Below are 8726 nucleotides of genomic sequence, written 5' to 3' on the forward strand. Positions count from 1 at the left end.
TTAAAAGCCTAAAGGCTTAGAGAAACAGCAAAACAGTGTTACAGAAAATATTTATTGTGAGTAGATACGATTAGAATTGGGCAGCTTCACCAGAACATGCCGGGAAGGCGCTCCCCAAAGAGAGGACAGTGAAAGTGGGTTATGTAGGTCATATTTATGCTAATTTACCAAGAGATAACATCAAAGCACAGGGGAGGTTACAAAAACAGTCACCAAGATCATGCGGTACAACCTAAAGCAGCCTCTAGTCAGACCCTGGAGTTCCTGCCTCTCAAAGCTGGCCGCGCATAGGTAATTGTCCAAAAGCACCCAATGCCTAAGGCCAAATGTTTCCACTAAGCTGCTGACTATGCTATTGTTTGACCTGAAGGTGACTCCAGGGAACCAGTTCCTTCAAAGTTCAAAAGGGCACCTAAAGGCAGATGGCCTGGGTGGAGGTCACCCCAATTCCATGAACCCAGAAATTTAGGTTCCAGGAGAATCAAAAGGATTTTGCCAGAACCAAAAAATGAAAACATGAGGAAAAAAAATTATTCCTCTTTCTAGAGCTGACAATCTGGTGGGGGAGATTATTAACATATGCTTATAATCTGAGATAAACCAAATTGTGTTAAGCACTGCAACGGAAATTCTGACGTGACCTTGAAGATGAAGCTAGAAGACAAACAAATCTTTTATGTGCTAAATTGGAACATCCCTTTGCATAATGCTAAGCCGTTATTGTGCTAGAAGGCTCTCTTTGTTCTAATTTTACCAAAGATACTTCCTTGCTAATTTAGCTTCATAAGAGTCAAGGTTCAAGAATGGAGCTAGCTATGCACCATGGCCCATGAGGAAGCTCAGTTAGGAGAAGAAGGTAGAGATGAAAAATAAATAGCTTCTTGCTACATTTAAATCCCCAAACTTAGTTATTAAGTGCTCACTATTTGTCAGTCTGCTGAATTTTCTTTATTATAACACTGGGACAAAAGAACGAAGTATTTCAACTTGATCTATATGCAATAAAGACTTACTGAAGGGTTTTGATCAGGAGAGGAATGTGTTCAGATTTGAGACTTTTTTGTAATTTATGTTATTTTGTCCTTGAGAATATACACAGCAGAACATAGAGGATTCAACAATTTCTAAATGTGCAATTCAGTGACATTAATTACATTTCTTCAAGTTGTGAGATTTGCTTTTAAAGAAATGTACTTCTGACAATAATGTACAATACAAACTGAGGTGGATAAAGACTGGGAGCAGGAAGAAAAGCCTGCGTGCTTTAGTTAAAAATCTGTGACAAGGAATAATCCCAGCCTAAACGTCATCCTCTTAAACGTCATCAGATAGCGTATATGGGTGCCATCTATGGCCCATGCAGACATAAATAAGCTCAGAAAGACAAGTTCTCCAAAAGGGGCTCACAGAATAGCAGGTTTGAAAGGGATGTAAAGAGTTTGCCTTAAGGCTGTATGCTACACGAGTACCACTCTGCTAACCATGCAGTATGCAGAGTGTATTGTCTAAGATGGCGGCCACAAGAACTCCAATTTTACGTTTCTTCTTCCGGTGTGATGTTGACACTTCTCCCACAGAAAGGGGGGATTTTTGTGACGGAATTAAAGAAAAATTTGAAGTGCCACATATGATCTCAAATGGCCAATTTGAGGATTGGGTGCGATTCCCTGTTGGCGGTTCCATTTTCACCCTGGAGGCAGCCATCTTCCGTACTGTTCCTAAGAGACATAACTACACTGCGACTCCTCCCTGTCACATGTTCGTGCAATTGATGCACTGTAAACAATTTAAGAAAGAGAAGTATACCCTTTTAAGCCAATCGCCTTAAAGAACCGGGCACAGAAAACCCTGCCTTAAAATAATCGACTGCTATTAATACCTTTCAATGATCTAAGCCTATGATTACCAATCAAGTAATGCCTTTCGATGATCTAAGTTTGTAAATGCCAATCAAGTAATGTGTTTCATAGTCATTGTTCTCCTATAAAATGTCACTGCTGAGTGGCCTTTTTGAATTTCTGGATTCCACCGCTTGGAGTTCAGCTTACTCCCAGCTTGAGCTGTCTCTTTTCTTTCAATAACTCTCTCAATTTTACACTAATCAGAGTATGAACGCTTACTCTATGACACTACGGAACTTTCAAAGCCATAAAAGGTGATACAGCTTGCACCTGGTCCTCTTGGGACTCTCATTTTTGAAACCCAGTCACCAAGCTGTGAGGAATTGGTAAGACCACACAGAAGCCTTAAGTCCCAGCTGAGGTCGCAGCTAACAGCCAGCATCAACTGTCAGACATGGGAGTAGGTGAGCTACAAGATGCCCCTTGCCCCAGTCACCATCTGACTGCAATAGCAAGAGAGGCTTCTAGCAAAAATCGCCTGACTAAACCTGGTCAACACTTGGCACCATGAGAGGTAATAATGAAGTAACTTTTATTGTTTGAAGCCACTAAGTTTTGGAGTGATTCATTATACAGCCATAGACAAGTAAATACAATGAATCCAAAAACAGGAAAAACCCAAGGTGTGGTTATTGTTCAATAAACTAGCAAAAAATAACAACAATTAATATGTCCAGTTTTATATTTATTTTTTAAGAGCTGTAGCTGCTAACCAAAAGGTCTGCAGTTCAAATCCACCAGGTGCTCCTTGGAAGCACTTTGGGACAGTTCTACTGTGTCCCATAGGGTTGCTAGGAGTTGGAATCAACTCAATGACAACAGGTTTGGTTTTTTTTTTTAGTATTTTGAACAAAAAAAAACAAGTGGTCCAAAATCACTTTTAGGAACCACAATGTTATCTGCCTTTCCTAAGCATGCCACTAGAATTGACAGAATCCTGCTCCCTCCAAGGCAAGTGGCCTACACGAGCCACCAGGCTGGAAAAAATAACACATTATGCTCAAATTACTACTCATGTATTTAATTTAAACATAAAAATGTTGTCCATAATTCTATGTGTCTAGGCAACTAGGTTTGTAGAATCAAGTCACAAGATATGGAATCTTAGAGATATTATTCGTTATTAAGAGTAACTTTGTAAATGCCTCACAATCGCCTCCTTATCTTTAACATATTAATTCATCTTTTCTTTTTTTATTGATGAAGTCAAATATCTCCTGGGATCATTACAAATCTTCATCGGGCAGGCGTATACTTTAACCTGATAAAAGCAGGCACTCCAGCGGCCTATCATTCACTTGGATGCAATGAGATGCATGACTTAACAGGGCTACATTCTTGGGCTAATTCTGCTATTCAGTCAACCTAGAGGCAGCTGCTTAAGCATGTCCAAGGATACAGAATGTGGCCACTCCAGCTTCCAAGACAACACCCACCCCCTTCATTCTCTGCAGACCACATTCTCTCCCACGTTAGGGCAAAGAATAGTATCATCGCCACTCTGGTTTTTGCTGCCCACTTCTTCCTCTCATTGTATAAGCACGCTCCTCTCTTCTCCTCCAAGATCTGAATATGACGTGTCTTTCTATTCAAAGACAACACCTTTATCTGATTTCTTAAACCTACCCCTTTCCACCACATCAGACACCTTCTCCATAAATCATTCTCTTTCCCCCATATCTTCAGCCTCTCTCTCTTTCTTGGCTCTCCACCTTCTGTCTATAAACATTTTGAAAAATTCCCTTCCTAAAAATTAGCTCTTTCTTGTCCTTGCATCTTTTTAGGTACCTCCTTATCTTTCTTCCCTTTCAACTAACCCTCTTGAAACTGTCATCCACATGTATTGTTTTCCCTTGCTCAACTCCTACTACTCATTGCTTGTTCTATTGCCATCTCACTTTTGCTCCCTCCTCATTTGAATTTTTAAGATTGCCAGTGATCTTCTGTAATTTTCAGTCTTCTTTGAACTTGATTTTTGTCAGGCTTTAGAGATTTTTTTTTTAATCGTAATTTAGACGGTTTACAGAAAAAACTAGCTTCTCGTTAAAGAGTTAGTACACATACTGTTTTATGACATTGATTAACAACCCCACAACATGTCAACACTCTCCCTTTGACCTTGGGTTCTCTATTACCAGCTCTCTTGTCCCCTCCTGCCTTCTCATCCTTGCCCTTGGGCTGGTGTGTCCCTTTAGTCTCGTTTTGTTTTCCGGGCCTGTTTAATCTTTGGCTGAAGGGTGAACCTTGGGGGTGACTTCATTACTGAGCTAAAAGGGTGCCCGGAGGCCATACTCTCAGGGTTTCTCCAGTCTCTGCCAGGCCAGTTGAGTCCAGTCTTTTTTTTGTGAGTTAGAATTTTGCTCTACATTTTTCTCCAGCTTTGTCTGGGACCCTCTATTTTGATCCCTGTCAGAGCAGTTAGTGGTCACAGCCAGCCACCATCTAGTTGTACTGGACTCAGTCTGGTGGAGGTCATGGTAGTTGTGGTCCATTAGTCCTTCGGACTAATCTTTTCCTTGTATCTTTAGTTTTCTTCATTCTCCCTTGCTCCCAAAGAGGTGAGACCAGTGGAGTATCTTAGATGGAAGGCTTTAGAGATTTTTGATTTTGATTATTTCCTCCTTTGAAAACCATCTTCCCTTTTTCCTTATCACTTGTTCATAGTTTGGCTTCTCTTTCTGCCTCCCTTCTTCCCTCCACACTTCTCTCCTTTCTTTGTTTCTTTCTTTTTTCCTGCTTTCCAACTTTCCTTCCTTCCATTCTCTCCAATGTATAGGGTTTAATTTGTCACATTCAAAAAGGAAGAGGTAACAAAAAGCCAAACAATCCAATCAAAAAATGGGCAAAGGACTCCAATAGACATTTCACTAAAGACAATACGTTGTTGTTTTTAGCTGTCATGGACTCAGTTCTGACTCACAGCAACCCAACTCAACAGAACGAAACACTGCCTGGTCCTGTGCCATCCTCACAATCATTGCTATGTTTGAGCCCATTGCTGAAGCCGCTGTGTCAACCCATCTCCTGACCCTCTACTTTACCAAGCATGATGTTCTTCTCCCAAGACTGGTCCCGCCTGATAACATGTCCAAAGTAAGTGAGACAAACTCTCACCATACTCACTTGTAAGGAGCATCCTGGCTGTACTGCTCCTAAGATAAATCTGGTCGTTTCTTCTGGAAGTCCATGGTATATTCAATATTCTTCTCCAACACCACAATTCAAAGGCATCAATTCTTCTTTGATCCCCCTTGTTCACTGCCCAGCTTTCACATGCATATGAGGCAATTGAAAATACCATGGCGTGGGTAAGGAGCACTTTAGTCCTCAAACTGACATCTTTGCTTTTTAACACTTTAAAGAAGTCTATTGCAGCAGATTTACCCAATGCAATACTTCATTTAGTTTCTTGACTGTTGCTTCCATGGGTGTTGATTGTGGACCCAAGTAAAATGAAATCCTTGACAACTTCAATCTTCTCTCTGTTTATCATAATGTTGCTTATTGGTCCAGTTGTGAGGATTTTTGTTTTCTTTATGTTGAGGTGTAATCAATACTGAAGGCTGTAGTCTTTGCTCCTTGTCAGTAAGCGCTTCAAGTCCTCTTCACTTTCAGCAAGCAAGGTTGTGTCATCTGCATATTGGAGGTTGTTAATGAGTCTTTCTGCAATTCTAATCCTGTGTTCTTCTTCATATAGTCCTTCTCAGATTACTTGCTCAGCATACAAATCAAGTAAGTACGGTGAAAGGATACAATCCTGATGCAAAACTTTTCTGATTTTAAACCACACAATAACCCTTTGCTCTATTTGAACCTCTTGTTCGATGTACAGGTTCTGGTTGAGCACTGGGATGATTAAGTTTTTGTGTCAACTTGGCTTGGCCCTGATTCTCAGTGGTTTGGCAGTTATGATGTAGTTTGGCAGCTATGTAAGATGTAATCGCCTCCATAATGAGATCTGATATAATGTAATCATCTTCATGATGATATCTGCTTTGAGCAGCCATTCAGTCGAAAGGAGGTTCCTTGGGGGTATGGCCAGCATTCAATATATGTGGACTTTCTGGCAAAGCTTGCTGGCTTTTGATCTCTCTGGATCCTGTCATCTGACCTCCAGCTCTTGGGACTTGAGCTAGCAACTTACCTGCCAGTCTTGGGATTCATCAGCCTCCGCAGCCTGTGAGCCAGCAGCCTGCCCTTGTACCTGCTGATCTTGGGATTCATTGGCCTCTACAGCCTGTGAGCCACAGGCCTGCCTTCTTACCTGCCAATCTTGGGTTCATCAGCCCCTGCAGCTATGTGAGTCAGGAGAAGCCTCCAGCCTGACCACGGGACTTGGGACTTTCTAGCCTCTACAACCACATGAGCTGCTTCCTAGACATAAATCTCTCTCTCACTTTCTCTCTCTCTATATACATATGTATGTATATATGCGCTTCCCTGGTTTTTCTTCTCTAGAGAACGCAGCCTAAGAAAAACACAATTAAGTGTTCTGGAAAAGACAATATAGAAATGGAAAATAAGCAAATGAAAAGATGTCATTAGGGAATGCAAATTAAAACCGCAATGAGATACCACATCACCCCCTGTAGGATGACGGTTATCAGAAAAACAGAAACCAACAAGTGTTGGCATGGATGTGGAGAAATTGGAACACTCATTCATTGCTGGTGGGATTGTAAAATGGTGAAGCCACTGTGGAAAACAGTTTGCCATCTCCACAAAAAGTTAAACATAGAAATACCATTCCTAGGTATATACACAAAAGACTTGAAAGCAGGGACTCAAACAGATACTTTAACACCAATGTTCATTGCAGCATTATTCACAATAGCCAAAAGGTAGAAACAACCCAAGTGTCCATCAACAGATAAACGGATAAACTAAATGTGATATATCTATACAATGGAATATTATTCATACATTGAAAAAATGAAGTTCTGATACATGCTACAACATGGATGAACCTTGAAAACATCATGCTGCGTCAAAATGTCAGACACAAAAGGACAAATATTGTATAATCCCATGTATATGAAAAGGTAACTGCTTAGAGACCAAGTTTATTAGTGGTTACCAGGGGTTGGGGGAGGGAGAAAAAGGGAGGTATTGCTTAAGGGACACTGAGTTTCTGCTAAGGTTAAGGAAAAAACTTGGAAATAGATAGTGATGATGGATTCACAGCATGGTGAATGTAATGAATGTCACTGAATTATACACATAAAAATAGTTAAAATGGAAAATGTTTTGTTATGTATATTTTACAACAACAAAAAGGCAAAGATGAACAGGTCTAGAATGGCTTAACACAGCAGAAAACCCCGGAGGTGCCTCACTCTTTCCTCTCTGCTGTCCTCATCGTCATGCTCATTTCTTCAGAGTCCCAAAATGGATGCCACAGTTATAATGATCTTATCCTCAGATTTCTTTCTTGAGAGGCTGAAAACAGACAAATCCATGTCGTAGGTCCATTTTTTAAGAGCAGGGAAAACGATAGCAGCCCTCAGACTTCCCCTTATTGTTCCTTAATCAGTACTACCTCATGTGCGCTAGGATTATCAAATTGCTGGCAAGAGGCATTTGCATAATTGGCGTAGTCTAATCAATATTCACCCTCCCTGGGGTAATGTTATTGTTGTTAGCTTCCATGGGGTCAGGCCCCACTCATGATGACCCTATGAATAACAGAGCAAAATACTCTCTCATCCTGTACTATCCCCATTGTCAGTTGCAGACAGAACCATTGCAATCCATAGGATTTTCATTGGCTGATTTTCTGATGTAGTTCGCCAGACCTTTTTTCCTGGTCTGTCGTAGTCTGGAAGCTCTATGAAACCTGTTCAGCATCATAGCAACAGGAGAGATTCCACTGACAAGTAGTGGCTGCACGTGAGATACATTGTTTTTGTTGTTGTTAGGTGCCATTGAGTTGGTTTTGACTCATAGCAACCCTACACAACACAGAACGAAACACTGCCCAATCCTGTGCCATGCTCACAATTGTTATGCTTCAGGCTGTTCTTGCAGCCACTGTGTCAGTCCATCTCATTGAGGGTCTTCCTCTTTTCCACTGACCCTGTACTTTATCAAGCATGATGTCCTTCTCCGGGGACTGATCCCTCCTGACAACATGTCCAAAGTATGTAAGATGCAGACTCGCCATCCTTGCTTTTAAGGAGCATCCTGGTTGTACTTCTTTCAAGACAGGTTTGCTCGTTCTTTTGGCAGTCCACAGTATATTTAATATTCTTTGCCAATATCACAATTCAAAGGTGTCAATTCTTCTTCAGTCTTCCTTATTCATTGTCCAGCTTTCGCACGCGTATGAGGCAATTGAAAATATCATGGCTTGGGTCAGGTGCACCTTAGTCTTCAAGGTGACACCTTTGCTTTTCAACACTTTAAAGAAGTCCTTTGCAGCAGATTTACCCAATGCAATGCATCTTTTGATTTCTTGACTGCTGCTTCCGTAAGTGTTGATTGTGGATCCAAGTAAAATGAAATCCTTGACAACTTCAATCTTTTCTCAATTTATCATGTTATTCCTTATCAGTCCAGTTGTGAGGATTTTTGTTTTCTTTATGTTGAGGTGTAATTCATACTGAAAGTTGTGGTCTTTGATTTTCATCAGTAAGTGTTTTGAGATACATTGGCAGGGATTCAAAGCCGGGCCTCCCACATGGAAGGCAAGAATTCTACCACTAAAACACTGTGATGATTAAGACTGTGTCAACATGGCTGGGCCATGATTCTCAGTTGTATGATGTTGTGATCACTTCACTGTTGAAATTTGATATGTAATCACCCCATGCTAGAATCTGCTGA

Source organism: Elephas maximus, chromosome 2 (genome assembly GCF_024166365.1).
Source record: "Elephas maximus indicus isolate mEleMax1 chromosome 2, mEleMax1 primary haplotype, whole genome shotgun sequence".
In the NCBI taxonomy this organism is placed as follows: Eukaryota; Metazoa; Chordata; class Mammalia; order Proboscidea; family Elephantidae; genus Elephas; species Elephas maximus.